The sequence below is a fragment of the Geotrypetes seraphini genome, chromosome 8 (assembly GCF_902459505.1).
Source record: "Geotrypetes seraphini chromosome 8, aGeoSer1.1, whole genome shotgun sequence".
Lineage (NCBI taxonomy): Eukaryota > Metazoa > Chordata > Amphibia > Gymnophiona > Dermophiidae > Geotrypetes > Geotrypetes seraphini.
In genome coordinates, this window is record NC_047091.1 from 9041366 (window position 1) to 9057406 (window position 16041).

At 45.0% G+C, this 16041-nt stretch overlaps 1 long non-coding RNA gene across 2 annotated transcripts in view; it reads right to left on the minus strand.

Moving 5' to 3' along the window:
• The window catches only part of LOC117365233, a 53769-nt gene extending 45084 nt beyond the window's left edge, over positions 1 to 8685 (minus strand). For both annotated transcript variants that reach the window (XR_004540387.1, XR_004540386.1), the window contains exon 1: positions 8520 to 8685. This is a non-coding gene — a long non-coding RNA (uncharacterized LOC117365233). The remainder of the gene's footprint in view (positions 1 to 8519) is intronic.
• Between the last annotated feature and the right edge of the window lie 7356 nt (positions 8686 to 16041).

Here is a 16041-nt window from a genome sequence, read left to right on the forward strand (position 1 = left end):
GTGGTGAGGGGGAGGAGTCTGTGACCACTGGGGGGGGGGGGATCATGCCTTAATCCCTCCAGTGATCATGCAGCTTTAGGGCACTTAGACAAAACTAAAACAGGTCTAACTGCTGGCACCCAAGTTGCTTCTAGGAACCTTTCACTTGGCCAGCCTGCAATCCTTAAAGGCCTGTTCAAAGGAGCCATGTTTAAAATAGTTCAAGATGAGAAGGTAACGTTTGGCTTCATATCCTCCAAAAGGGAGTTCCAGAATAAAAAGGGACTTTGTACATGAAGGCTGTTAAAAAAAATAATAATAATAAAATCTGGTTACATCTTAGAAGGTCTTGGATCACAGGGGCATAAGGCATCAAGAGATCTACTCGTCCTCAGGACCTTGAATACCTGCCAAGATCTTAAAGAAGATCTTCCGTTTTCACTGAAAGTCAACGATTTTCCTCAAGCAAAAGCCTAGTACGGACGATATCTGCCGAGTGCGATATGTATACCAGCTGTACACACTAGAACTGAGCAGTTATGCCTACAAGCAGGGCGTCCCATAATCCACCCTGGCAAGAACCCAGTTGCAGAGCAACAAATATGTTTTCAGGCAAGATAGGAGCATTAACGAGGAAGCAAAGTCGTCGTCTTGATCGATGTGGAAATAAGTAGACAACCTGACTTTGTTCAAAACACACAACATGCAAGATCACCTTCCTCAAAAGAAAAGCCTGACCCAAAGCAGCGTCAGCCCATTAAGAGGCAGATCATGGTAATCATGCGACTCATCGGGCCTGGTGGGCGTTCCACAAAGCTGCCAACATTCTGCAAAGCATAGAGAAAACAGAACATAACAGCAGAAAGACCATATGGCCTATACAGCGTGCCCATTCACGCCAACTGCTCAGCTCGACAGTCCCTTTCTTAATGGCTGAGGAAGTGCCTTAAAATAAAGTGGCAAAATTTAGAACACTGTGTAATACTAGGCTAATGATTTTACACATGTACATTGTATTAGAGCATGACATGGGGATCATTTTTTCCCCGTCCTCACTGGAACTCATTTTCCCATCCCGGCGAGTTCTTTTCCTGTTCCTGCTCCATTCCTGCAAGCTCCATCCTCATCCGCACAAGCCTCAAACACTTTAGAATCATAAGTAGCAGCATTCTAGAGCTCAGATTGTGATGTCATAATGCCTCAATCTACCAATGCCTAAGCTCCGTCCTCATCTGCACAAGCCTCAAACCCTTTAAAATCCTAAGTAGCAACATTCTAGAGCTCAGATTGTGATGTCATAATGCCTCATTCCACCAATGCCTAAGCTCCATCCTCAACTGCGCAAGCCTCAAACACTTTAAAATCATAAGTAGCAACTTTCTAGAGCTCAGATTGTGATGTCATAATGCCTCATTCCACCAATGACTAAGCTCCGTCCTCATCTGCGCAAGCCTCAAACACTTTAAAATCATAAGTAGCAACATTCTAGAGCTCAGATTGTGATGTCATAATGCCTCATTCCACCAATGCCTAAGCTCTGTCCTCATCTGCACGTACTTAAATGTCTCAATCATGTCACCCATCATGCAACTTACCCAGTCTTTCCTCGTATGAGAGAAACTTGAGTCCGGAGACCATCCTAGTGGCCATTCGCTGGACTGACTCAGCTCGAAGTACATCTTTACGGTAATGTGGCCTCCAGAATTGCACACAGTACTCCAGATGAGGTCTCACCATGGTTCTGTACAGTGGCATTATGATTTCAGGTTTACAGCTGACGAAGCTTCTATTGATACATCCCATCATCCGCCTTGCCTTGGATGAGGCCTTCTCTATTTGTTTGGCAGCCTTCATGTCTGCACTGATGATTACTCCCAAGTCCCGTTCTTCTGAAGTCCTAGCTAGAGTTTCTCCATTCAAGGTGTATGTTCTGCAAGGATTTTTGCTGCCGAGATGCATCACCTTACACTTCTTTGCATTGAAGCCCAGCTGCCATGTCGAGGACCAGTTTTCCAACTTGATCAGATCCTGCGTCATACCATCCGTTAGATTGCTTTCACTTACTATATTACACAGTTTGGCATCGTCGGCAAACAGCACTACTTTTCCCTGAAGCCCTCAGGTCAAGGCTCTGATAAAGAACAATTTACAACATTATGTATTCTTCCTAATTAACATTTCCAAATAAGACACAGTTTGAAACTATTAATTGGGATTCCCTCCGACCCTGTTCCCATGCGGGTCTCTAAGATTCCGCTTGGTGAAGAGAACGATGATCAAAATGATAGCTCGATCACACTAAATATTTAGAAATCAAATAGTGTCTAGATTAATAATACGGAGGGAAAGGTTAGAGCAAATATTCCTTAATGTTACCTGGTTGAGTATCGCTGAATCGGCAGTCGGCCACCTCAGCAGAGTTTAACCGGGCAGAAGTCTCTCCTGTCCAGTTAAACCCCTTTGAATGTTGACCATACCATCATTAAAGTTCACAAGCCAGTGATCCCCTCCAAACAGCAAATGAGTTCTATGAAGTCAGTGCACATAAGGAAGGGAACTGTATCAGAGAACCCCAAACACGGAGACAGAACTAACAGCTCTCCAGCGTCATTGGAAAATTCATTCTTTACAAGCCTAAAACCACCATATTATTTAATTTTCTATCCCTTAGGTCTCTATCCCTTAGTCTCAAACTCGCGGCCCCCCAGGTACTATTTTGAGGCCCTCGGTATGTTTATCATAATCACAAAAGTAAAATAAAACAGTTTCTTGATTATATGTCTCTTTAGCTATAAATGACAATATTATTATTAAGACTTAGCTAAAAGGAAAGATTTATAAACTATAGAGTTTTACCTCATGCAAAATTGTCATTTCTTTAATAAGACATTAACTATTTTTTCTGAGGCCCTCCAAGTACCGACAAATCCAAAATGTGGCCCTGCAAAGGGTTTGAGTTGGAGACCACTACCTTATGGCAACGTTATGTTGGACCAATACAATGTGTTGTAGCCTGCAAAAAGAGTGAAGGGTAGTTTTTAAACACACCAGATACTGCAAAACTCGGTGCATTACAGCAACCCAAAAACCTAGCTGGTCAGTGGAGCTGAGCGATAAGATGGGCGGAAATAAAATTGCTGAACTGAACTAAGCTATGTAGCATGTAAGGTGTTATCCAGAAGCACGGCAACAGAGTAATTTTTATATATTTAAAAAAAAAAAAAAATTTATACACCATTTACAAAAAACTAAACCGTTTTACATAAAAAAACAAACCATATCATAAAATCTAAATAAAAACAATTTTCTTCGATTGTCAACTAATAAATCACAATAGCAAACATGGTTTTGGAGACCGTATCTGGCGAAAGACGTAAGAAGACTTGAGGCGGTCCAGAGGAGGGCGACAAAAATGATAGGAGGCTTGCGCCAGAAGACATATGAGGAGAGACTGGAAGCCCTGAATATGTATACCCTAGAGGAAAGGAGAGACAGGGGAGATATGATTCAGACGTTCAAATACTTGAAGGGTATTAACGTAGAACAAAATCTTTTCCAGAGAAAGGAAAATGGTAAAACCAGAGGACATAATTTGAGGTTGAGGGGTGGTAGATTCAGGGGCAATGTTAGGAAATTCTACTTTACGGAGAGGGTGGTGGATGCCTGGAATGCGCTCCCGAGAGAGGTGGTGGAGAGTAAAACTGTGACTGAGTTCAAAGAAGCGAGTGATGAACACAGAAGATTTAGAATCAGAAAATAATATTAAATATTGAACTAGGCCAGTTACAGGGCAGACTTGTACGGTCTGTGTCTGTGTATGGCCGTTTGGTGGAGGATGGGCAGGGGAGGGCTTCAATGGCTGGGAGGGTGTAGATGGGCTGGAGTAAGTCTTAACAGAGATTTCGGCAGTTGGAACCCAAGCACAGTACCGGGTAAAGCTTTGGATTCTCGCCCAGAAATAGCTAAGAAGAAAAATAAAAATAAAAAAAAAAATTTAAATTGAATCAGGTTGGGTAGACTGGATGGACCATCCAGGTCTTTATCTGCCGTCATCTACTATGTTACTATGTTACTATGGTTAAACAGATTCTTTTCTTCAAAAAGCCGAGTAATAAAATGCAGAAACAAAACAGCCGAATTTTCAACCGCTTTGTAAATTGAAACCGGTAGAAAAAGGCCCCTCAGTCATATCATAGTTTGAACCAGCCAAAATGGGAAGCGGGAGAAACTGTGTGGCTGGTTTTAAAATCGGGGTACTCAAATTCTCTCGGGGAAGGGGGGGGGGTCTTTTACTAAGACACGTTGGCCGATTTAGCACGCGCTAAATCGGCTTGCACTCCTTAGTAAAAGACCCCCTCAGTGAACAAGTTGGGAATCCAGAAAGAAACCTATTTGGACGCATATGTACCAACGGTCTGAGGGGGGGGGGGGCTTCCTCCCTCTATTCAGCTTCGTACAACGTTCTAATTATACAGTTCGCATTCCGCCAAACTCTGCTACCGTTCCCCATGGACATTACACCACACCACATCCAAGCCATAATTCCAGAAGAATCCTAAAGGTTTATGTTTACACAGATTGACTTTAATACACCAAACCTACAGCCGTACCACAGCATAGCCTGCCAAACCAGCCCCACAACTGAAGCACCACATTATAGGAAAAGCCACATGGTCACCACAGCGAGAGCGGCAGTCTTTGCCTCCCAGTTTGGGCGTTTGTTGTATAACTATTAGTTTCAGATTTCTCTATCAAGGTGGTCTTCAGAGATTATCCTCAAAGTAGGCTTCCTGTTTCAGACTTGGCTTTTTAGCACAAGTTGTTTCCCACAGGTCTTCAGGCTCTGCCTTAACTCCAGGAGGAAAACAGGAGGCCGAGGCTCTGGAAAGCTTTGGGAGCTTTTCTATTCTAGTCCAGAGCAGTCAAGTTACCCAGTCCCAGGAGAGAGACCTTCTGGTTGGTCCAGCTTTGAACTTTACATTCCAAAACCATGGGGCATGTGTTAGAAATCCAGGATGAGCTAAAACAAGTCTCCCTTCTGGAGCTTGAAAACAGTGGCTTGGCTCGGCTCAGTGAAGTAGTGAGGCTAGGAGGCGCGTGGGGCAGTAGCAACCACCTCCCGTGCCTTCCATGCCCTCCCTTCCCACCTCCATAGCGCTCTAAATCTTCACCAGCGCGACCAGCTTCTCTGGCTTGCTACTGACGTTGGCGTTGGCTTTCCCTCTGACATCACTTCCTGGTCCCGCAACCTGGATGTGATTTCAGAGGGAGCCAGGCCGGCACCAGCCTCAGGCGAAGATTTTAAAGAGGTACTGGGGCGGGAAAGGGAGGGGGTGAACATGGCATATGGGGGGGGGGGCAGAGAGGTATCAGCGCCCCCACCCGAGGCAGTCCACCCCCTTACCACACCACTGGCTTTGCTAATCCTGAGACAAGCATTTATCAGTTTAATCACATTTCATTTCAAGGGAGCTGACTTTTCTCCCACCATTTTCAGGCAGTGGCGTAGCGAGGGTGAACGGCACCAGTCCCCTCCCCCACCTCCATTCCCCGCTCCTTCCTGGATTCTCCCCTGCTGCATGTGCCCCCCCCCCCCTGGCAGCTCACCCTACGATTGTCACCTCCTATGCGCAGCACCTGGAAGTGATGTCAGTGGGAGAACTGATGTGGCCACGAGGAAAACGCCGAAGGTGTTGCTTGCAGAGGCGAACAACTAGAGATATGGGGGAAGGGAAGGGCACGCACATGGCAAGGGGAGGAGTGGGGAGAAGAGGACCACCACCCCCTTACAGGTCCAGAATAAAGACATTTTGGCAGGTGCTGTTTCTGAACTTATGTTTAAATATGTCTTATTGAATTTTCAAATATATTTCCATAACCCTTTATTTCCGAATTCATCGATAACATAAGCACAGGGATTCCCACCAAAAGATGCGATTCAGTCTATCACAATTCTTCCAGTTTTTTGTGATCATTTGTATAACAATCCCAGTAATTTATTCTCAGCTGCAGAAATTAGGGACTTGGGTTGCAGTATAGTTCCAAAGAGAACCACATCGTAAGACATGGACATGGAGGTATCCAATATCTTATTAATTGTATCCCAGATCGACTTCCAGAAACCTAAGGGGCAAAAGTGCAACATGTGATCCAGAGTCCCTATATCAAGATGACAATGCCAGCATCTATTAGACTTTGCATTATCTAATTTTTGCAAACGAACAGAGGTCCAAAAAATCCTATATAACAGAAAGAACCAGGTTTGTCTCACAGATGCCGACACTGTACATCGCATCCTCCAAGACCAAATCCGTGGCCATTAAGTAGTAGAAATTTCAATGCTCCAAATATCACTCAGGCTCGTTTTTGGTTTCTTATTCAAAAATTCAGCTATTAATTTATACCACTTGACTGCCTGATGCCCTTGCAAATCTGTCTGGAAGCCTAGGCCCGGCAAGCTATATGGGAATACGGAATATGGTCTACGAGATTTGGGGCCCTTTAGCAAATTTTGCATCCGCCAATTAATAGTGCAAGCCTTCCATTTTATTGAGTTTTTCACGCATCTGGGTTGGGAGGGAGGGAGGGAAAAAAAGAGGTCTATATTATTATTTGTTAGAAATAAGTGCTGTTATTTGGGGTCGACTGATTAAGGGGATGGAAAACCTTTCATACGCTGAGAGATTGGAGAAACTGGGTCTCTTTTCCCTGGAGAAGAGAAGACTTAGAGGGGATATGATAGAGACTTACAAGATCATGAAGGGCATAGAGAGAGTAGAGAGGGACAGATTCTTCAAACTTTCGAATAATAAAAGAACAAGAGGGCATTCGGAAAAGTTGAAAGGGGACAGATTCAAAACAAATGCTAGGAAGTTCTTCTTTACCCAACGTGTGGTGGACACCTGGAATGCGCTTCCAGAGGACGTTATAGGGCAGCGAACGGTACTGGGGTTTAAGAAAGGATTGGACAATTTCCTGCTGGAAAAGGGGATAGAGGGGTATAGATAAAAGATTACTGCACAGGTCCTGGACCTGATGGGCCGCCGCGTGAGCGGACTGCTGGGCGTGATGGACCTTAGGTCTGACCCAGCGGAGGCATTTCTTATGTTCTTATGTAATTGTTGTATTTTTGTATGCACTTTGTGTGCGTTTTAAAATGAATAAAGACCGGAATTGCCTACCCCTGAACTAGGAGGGTAAATGTGAAAAATTAATGACGCCTAAGAAAAAACATACACAATTTAAAGAAAAATAAATCCTTCCCCACCTTTCCACGACGGCTTAGATAGGCAAATATATCAGGTAACGTAAACCAGCACTATACAAAAAAAACCATCATGATTATTTTCCCACCCATTTCAGCAGATATTGGGCATAATGTGTAAATGTTTTCTCCGTATTTGAACCTACTGTCTACGTCGACATCAAAACTAAAACACTAACTCGTAATTGGAAAAACTGCGATCGTCTTAATTTTTCTTTTTGGTGGGCGAGCTTATGTTTAAGCTACAGGTATGAGAAAACGAATGCCGACATCCCAGGACATTCTAAGATATTTAACTTAGTTTGGGGTCCATTGACGTCATTTGTACAATGCTTATACAGTGGTGCCTCACACAACGAACTTAATTGGTTCCAGGAGCAAGTTTGTTATGCGAAAAGTTCGTTATGTGAAACGCGTTTGCCCATAACAATACATGTTAAAAAAAATAATTCGTTCTGTAGCATAAAATATGCTAAGATGACATAAAAAAAGATAAAGTTTTTGTTATTATTTTTATTTAGATACATCTAAAAACATAATTGTTTTTTAAAACAACACACATTTTTTAAATTTAAAGACAGACTAAGTAGAGTCTAATTTTACAGTGAGAGAGGGCAGAGTCTCAGCGGCAAAAACTGGGACTTAACTGTTCATTTTTTTTTTTTTTTCTAGCATCGGGGAAGCGGCGAGAGTAGCTCCGCCCCCCCCCCAACGCATCAGCAGTAGGCGCCGGGCCCCTGCGAGCCGACGGTCCGCCACTGCACAGGGAGCCAGGCGGAGAGAGGGCAGTTAAGCGCAGTGCCTGCGCGGAAGGATGCAGCTCTGGCGACTTCGTTGTGTGAAACGAAGTTCGTTGTAGGAAGCAAGACCTGAAGTTCGTTGTGCGCAGCGTTCGCTGTGCGAGGCGTCCATTATGCGAGGCACCACTGTAGTTCTTTTATCCTTCTTTTCATTGGTATAATTCAGACACATCCAGAGGGGAGGGATATATCTTTAGGGTGATTCCTTGATGTAATTGTGGGGTGGGGGGGGGGCTTATATTATTGCATTGTTAGAGTTACTGATATGAATATTGTGTTGCACTTTTTGTTAGTAGGAAAATCAATAAAGATTTAATTTAAAAAAAAAACAACACCCAACCCTAAAACACAAGAACACCAAAGAAATAATCAAACCCCAGGACTGAAGAGGAACAGTAACACCTAGCTTTAAACAATACAACTCAAAAAGATATCCCAAAGCAACCGAAAAGAGAAATAAAGCCAAGTCTACTCACCGCATTCTGAGGGGGACGGTGGCTACAGGTATGCTCCGTGCATGTATTAAAGCTGCAGAGTTAGCAAATCGCTAGACCCTTAGTAACGAGAGCTATGAAAGGCCTGCTGTGCTCTCGGCTTCATTACCCAGGGTCCTATTCGGAAACTGACCCGATTTAGCTCCCATTTGGGGCTTTATTTGTGTTGATCTTCTGCTTCTCCCCTTTCACACGTGTTAATAAGCTGAAGGGTGGATTTTTCAGAGCAGTCACTTTTTCAAAATAGCAGAGATTCCCCCCCCTCCCCGTTTTGAGAGGCCAGGGTGGGCTATCACAGCAATAATGAACAGTCCAAAGGTATCATGAGGAATCCTAACCCAGTCCGGTTTTTCAAGATGTCCACCATGAATATGAACGAGAGAGATTTGCATACGAAGGATGCTGTGCAGGTAAATCTCATGCATATTCATGGAGGATAGCTTGAAATCCAGACTGACTTGGGGGGTTTCTGGAGGTTTGGGCTCAGAGCAATCTAGGCAAACCCTCCAGACCCAAGATCTTAGCCACCCCACTTTAGCACCTCCTCTTCTCCCCTCCCATCTTCACCCAGGTATTCCGCATCCTACACCCTCTCCCCCCATCCAAAGGTGCCTAGTATTTCATCCCCTATTCCCTACCCCCAGCCCTACTTCCTCCCAGGTGAAAGCTCCAAGAGGCATGAACCCTACCAAATCCACAGTTCTGGCTCCACAATAGAGAATGACACGGGGACAAATTTTTCCCCCCACCTGCAGGAACTCAATTTCCCTGTCCCATCTGTGTGAGTTTTGGTGCTGTTCCTGTCCTTGCTCCATTCCTATAAGCTTTGTCTTATTCCCACAAGCCTCAAACACTTATGATTTTAAAGTGTTGGAGGCTTGTGCGGATGAGGACGGAGCTTAGGCATTGGTGGAATGAGGCATTATGACATCACAATCTGAGCTCTAGAATGTTGCTTCTTGTGATTTTAAAGTGTTGGAGGCTTGTGCGGATGAGGACGGAGCTTAGGCATTGGTGGAATGAGGCATTATGACATCACAATCTGAGCTCTAGAATGTTGCTTCTTGTGATTTTAAAGTGTTGGAGGCTTGTGCGGATGAGGACGGAGCTTAGGCAGTGGTGGAATGAGGCATTATGACATCACAATCTGAGCTCTGGAATGTTGCTACTTAGGATTTTAAAGTGTTGGCGGCTTGTGCAGATGAGGACGGAGCTTAGGCATTGGTGGAATTAGGCATTATGACATCACAATCTGAGCTCTAGAATGTTGCTTCTTGTGATTTTAAAGTGTTTGAGGCTTGTGCGGATGAGGACGGAGCTCAGGCATTGGTGGAATGAGGCATTATGACATCACAATCTGAGCTCTAGAATTTTGCTACTTAAGATTTTAAAGTGTTCAAGGCTTGTGCAGATGAGGACGGAGCTTAGGCATTGGTGGAATGAGGCATTATGACATCACAATCTGAGCTCTAGAATGTTGATACTTATGATTTTAAAGTGTTTGAGGCTCGTGCAGATGAGGACAGCTTGCAGGAATGGGGCAGGGACAGTAAAAGAACTCACCGGGATGGGAAAATAAGTTCCTGCGGGAATGGGGAAATTTGTCCCCAAACAGCAGACCTCCTAAGGATCCAACACAAATCTTGGGGGAAGAAAAGGAAATGCATCCTTCCCTCTTTTCTGGTAACATGTGAAAGTGCCCTTTACTCAAGGAAGGCACTGTGGATTTTTACATCCATGTGCTGGCTTCATATTGCATTCTGCTGGATGAATCAAGAGCAGATTGTATTTGGGGTCCGTGGTCATTCTTGCCAACTGACTTTAGGTCCAAGCTTCATGTCTCACCATGGAGCATGTCCAGCTGGCCAGCGTTTGGGCATGACTAGTGCAAGTGTTTGTTTCCCAGACTCTCTCAGATGAAATGAGAATGATGGGGGGGGGGGGAGTTGGAGTTTATGGCTCAGTGGTTAAAGCTACCGCCTCACCACCCTAAGGTTGTGGGTTCAAATCCCATGCTGCTCCTTGTGACCCTGGACAAGTCACTTAATCGCCCATTGCACCAGATACATTAGACAGATTCTGAGCCCACCATAACAGATAGGGGAAAATGCTTAAGTACCTGAATAAATTCATATAAACTGTTCTAAGATTCCCCTGGCAGAACGGTATAGAACATTGAGTAAATAAATAGTGTGAACATCTTCAGCCTTTGACAGAGCTGGTATTGTGACATCATAATGCCTCATTCCACCAATGCCTAAGAGCCAACCTCATCAGTGATGTCACAATGACTTGATTGTCCTATACTTGGCTCACTTCTGCTACATTTCGATTTCTAGAGTGGCGCAGGGGTTAAAGCTACAGCCTCAGCACCCTGGGGTTGTGGGTTCAAACCCATGCTGCTCCTTGTGACCTTGGGTAAGTCACTTAATCCCCCCCATTGCCCCAGATACATTAGATACAGGGGACAATACTTGAGTACCTGAATGCAAACTACTTAGATTATAAGTGGTATGTAAATAGTAGCTAAGAGGTACTGGCAACATCCTGAAGACTGCAGGTTACAGTACCATTTAATGGCTCAGAACAGTAAGTAATACATAGAAATAAAAGAAAGGAAATAAGCCATGCTATTGGGCTTAGTAAAAGGTGGGGAGCATTTAGTCCCTGCCTTTTACTAAGCCCAATAGCATGGCTTGTGCATTAAATGCTACGATTAGGAATGAATGGGCCTAGAGAATTTGCCACATAGCACTCACTCATAGAAACATAGAAGATGACGGCAGAAAAGGGCTACAGCCCATCAAGTCTGCCCACTCTGCTTACCCACCTCCTGTCTATGCCCTAATGACCCAATTTCCTTATCTTGACACTCCTATGGCTTAGTAATGCATTGTTCATCCAATAAAAAAAAGGTATCATCTTATTTCCTTCTGCGGCTACTACACCATTTGGCTCAGAAGAAAGAAAAAAAGATCATCATTGCACACAATTTTGGAGACCCTATAGCTCCAGATTCTGTATCGATCAACCAAAGTTGGCTGCACAATTTTTTTTTGCCACAGATCACACAGCCTAACATCCAAACTTCAGAGCATATGTAAATCAGATCAAAAGCTGTATTTTCCCTCTCGTCCGTAAGTACAAGCGTGCACGCTCCGGGCGGGCGGAAGTGATCTGTGTATTATCATGTTACAGTGGCCAATAGCTCTCGTCTGCAAACGAGAGACACACGGCTACTTCTTCGCTCTTTTTTGCGAAGCACATTGTACCCCCGAATGTCCAAAAGTATAATGCATTCAGTGATTCATAGAGGGCTGGACCAGAATCCGTTGCCAGCCAGACACATCTGTTTCTCATTCATCCTTGGAATGTAAATGCGTCTTTAATTAAAGTGCATTCCGTAGTCAGACCAGGCGGCTCGAGCACGTTGTTATCTTAGCACCAATGCAGCTAACTTCAGGAGACGTAGAGAGAGCTCTGTATGAAGAAAACCTGGAACAGCATCCCACAGACCCCCCAAAAGGTCTGCCATGTCGCCCCCGCCAGCTGTCCCAGTACAGAGATCTATCAATGGATCTCCCTGCTGTCAGCATTGAGACCCATTCACAGCTCTGCCTTGTGGGACTCCCTGCTATTCCAGTCAGTGGCGTAGTACAGGGGGGGAAGGGCACCAGTACCCCTCCTCCTCCCCGCCATGCGCACACCCCCTTTGCCTTCCCCCACACTCTAGCTGAAGTTGCTGTTTGCGGTGGTCAACGTGCTCTTCGTGACCCTTTGGCTTTCCGGCCGACATCACTTCCGGGTGCCTCGCATAGGAAGTGACATCAAAGGGAGAGCCAAAGGGGTTGCAGATTCTGCAGCAACAACTTCAACTAGAGGCACGGGGGGAAGGGAAGGGGGAGCGCGCATAGCGGGCGGGATTGGGGAAGGAGTGCGAGGGAGGTGCTCATGCGGCAGACAGGAGCAGGAAAGGAGCAGGGGGGGCACCCCTCACCCACCCATATCATTTCTTACACCCCACAATTGTCTACTGGGAATCATTGTGGTTTGCAAAAGCTTAATACAATTTAAGCATGAACATCATAGATGCGTTTTTAGCACCTTCCTGAATGGAAGGTAAGGGGGTATCTGATGCAAACAGGTTGGGAGGCAGTTCCAAATGTTAGGGTCTTGGAACTCGAAGAGGGGGGGGGGGGGAGTAGCAATTTGAAGTGTGGGTCGTTCTTGAGTTGTAGAATGAGTGGGAGAAAGTCCAGATTCACACAATAGGGTTGGTCCAGGCCTGGGCTTAGCCCATTGCATGCAGGGACATGTAGTCTTGCTTCTCAACCCAGCCAAGTCAGGTTTTCAAGATGTCCTACTGAATTGAATGAAATAAATTTGTTTGTACTGACTCCTTGGTATGCAAATCTCTCTCTTGCATATTCATTGTGGATAATCAGCATAGCAAAAGATGCAGAGCAGACCACAGCGAAGAGAAATCTAAAATGTATTTGTAATCAGATGAATAAAACATAACACTCTCTACCAGCCCGACGTGGCCATGTTTCTCCCACTCAAGAGCTGCATCAGAAGCTTGAATAAAAAAAACAATCGGTGCTTTAGCAGGCTCAGAGATGGCCAGCTGTTGGGGGCAGCGTTGGGGGGGGGGAACCAAATAATTGAAGGTACTTACCAAACCCAAATGAACAAACTTTCAAAAGTAGGCAGCTCTTGCATGAATTACAACTGTTCTTTTGCTTCCTTTGGAAACTTGAGTTCTTAAAAAGAAAAAAAAAAAAGGAAAGAGAGAGAGGCCTGCAGTGAGGAGCGATGCCAGAAGGCCGAAACGGATGAGAGAGAGAGGAAGAAGGAGTGGTAGTGAGAAAGAAACAAACGCAGCTCTTCCCTGATCACTCAGTCAAATCCTCTTGTATAATGAACCTACAATCCTGGGCCCACACTGTGCAAATGAAATTGAATGAGTCCAAAACAAGACTTCTTTGGCTCGGTCCAAAGCTAGATCACCTACCCACCTCCATCCCACTACCCTCTGGCTCCTCTCTGCAGCTTGAGTTCTCGAGCAAGGTCTTGGGCATCATCATTGATTCCACATTGTCCTTCAATGACCACCTCCAATCCTTGGTAAAAAAATACTTTTTCAGCCTTCACATGCTGAGGAAAGTTAGATCCTGCTTCCATCAAAAACATTTTACCCTCCTTGTCCAATCCATCATCCTCTCCAGATTGGACTATTGAAACTCTATCTACTTAAGCCTAACTAAGAAAAACCTCCACAGACTCCAATGGATTCAGAATGCCGCGGCCAAGCTCATCTTCGCTAAAAGTAAATTTGACCATGTCTCCCCGCTTCTGGCCAAGCTCCACTGGCTTCCGATAATCACCAGGGTCCACTATAAATGCGCCTGTTTAACTTTCAAAATCCTCTATGGTATCCTCCCTCCCTTTATCCCTCTTTCTTGGAATTCCTCAAACCCTAATACCACCAGATCCTCCCACAAATTAAAACTATCCTTCCCCTCGCTAAAAGGCATTTCCCACACAGGAAAGCTAGGGACCTCCATCCATTCAAAATCACTGAGCTCTGGAACAACCTTACCTCCCCTCTTCGGAACTTGAGCTCTCTCCAAGTTTTCCGCAAACATCTGAAAACCTGGCTTTTCTCAAAAAATGTAAGTCTCCCTCCAACTTAGGAATCAAGGAAACTCTTATATCTTGGCATCCCAAGTCCTGTAAATTTTCTTAACACTTCTACCTCTAACCCTCTGTTGTAGTTCCTTCCTATTTCTCCTACTGTAAACCGCGTCGAGCTCTACGAACGTGGAGATGATGCGGTATACAAACCTAAGGATTAGATTAGATTAGCTCTTCCCTGATCAGTCAGGGAAATGTAAAGAACATATGTAATTAGGCTGTGTTCAGTGGCGTTATAAGGGTGAGCAGCCCCCCCTCTTTCCCCACCCCCCTCACCGCGTGCGTGTCCCCTTCCCCCATACCTTTTTAACTTCTCTGGCATGAGCAGCGTGCCCATAGCGGTGCTGGCTCGTCCTCTGACATCACTTCTAGGCGCAGGTCCGGGAAGTGACGTCAGAGAGAGCGCTGATGCCAACGTGGGTAGCAACCTTGCGCTAGGGAAGTAAAAAAGTAAGGGGTGCTTTCACGCTTGACAAGGAGATGAGCTGGGGGGGGCAGCAAGGAGGAGGGTGCTGCACCCTTAGCATAATGGCGCCTGGGGCGGACCTCCCCCCCCCTACTATGCCACTGGCTGTGTTAAAGGCACATTAGTGCATTCAGTCCTATTCAATAACCTTAGCACATAAATATAATATTCACACGCCAAACAGTATTCTACGGCAGTGTTTCTGAACTCGTTCCTGGAGCTCCCCTCCTCCCTCCCAGTCAGGTTTACAGGATATCCACAATGAATATGATTGTATTCCTTCACTTTTAATTTTTGCTGCTCCTTTCTTTGTGATTTTAGATTGTAAATCGCTATAATCTGTTGCACTAGCGGGATATCGAATAAACAATATGCACGAAAGAAATTCACCTATAATGATGGCAATGTATGCAAATCAAGTTTATGCAAGGGGGTACTGCCGGGCCGAGTTGAGAAACACTGATTGCTTTTCAAAGTAATTTAATCGCTTGTCCAGGGCTAATCGGGCATTCAAACTATACTGTCTATTATTCAAAGCAATAAATGGCACAGCCCCCAATTACCTAAACAACCGCCTGTACCAAAACACCACCACTAGGCAAAGAAGAACTAAGACCCCTTTTACCTACCCCCCACTCAAAGACACCCAGCGCAAGAAGATATTTGACAGTCTGCTGGCGAAGCATGCAAAGAAACTGGACCACACTATCTCCAACCTGCTGATAACAACAAACCACTACAAATATTTTCGTAAAGAAATCAAAACCCACCTATTCAAAAAATGTATACAGATAGCTTAACCCCAAACAGACCCCCCTCAATGCAATTCCCCCCTCCTCCCCCCTTCACCAGTTCCCTTCTCTTTAGCCTCAAGCATGTCAACTGCTTCCCTAATGGTATATATACTGGATCTGCACTATTTCCTATTTGTACAGCATCTTGTAGCTCTCGAAATATACAGCTCCATTATTCTTGTAACTTCTCCTGGAAATGACCAGAATTCTCTCTGTAATTATCCTGGAAATGTCCAGTTGTCTCTTTTGTAATCCGCCCAGAACTGCAAGGTTGAGGCGGAATAGAAATCAGTAATGTAATGTAATATTTCTGTATCCTTTTCAAGATTCTTACACTCACTCTTATGGCATCCCAGGATGCACCAGGAAGGTGAAGGCCCGCCATTTTGTAAGAGGCGGGCTTGCCAGCTGGAGTAGGTAGGCGTCCTTCTGGCTGAACTTCTTGTCTAAAGTAGGAAGGGGTGCGGGAGGGTGGGGATGGGGGTTGGGTGACAGCGGGACAGAGTGGGCATCTGTTTCCCTGAGGGGTGAGTAGTAATGTCGGTGA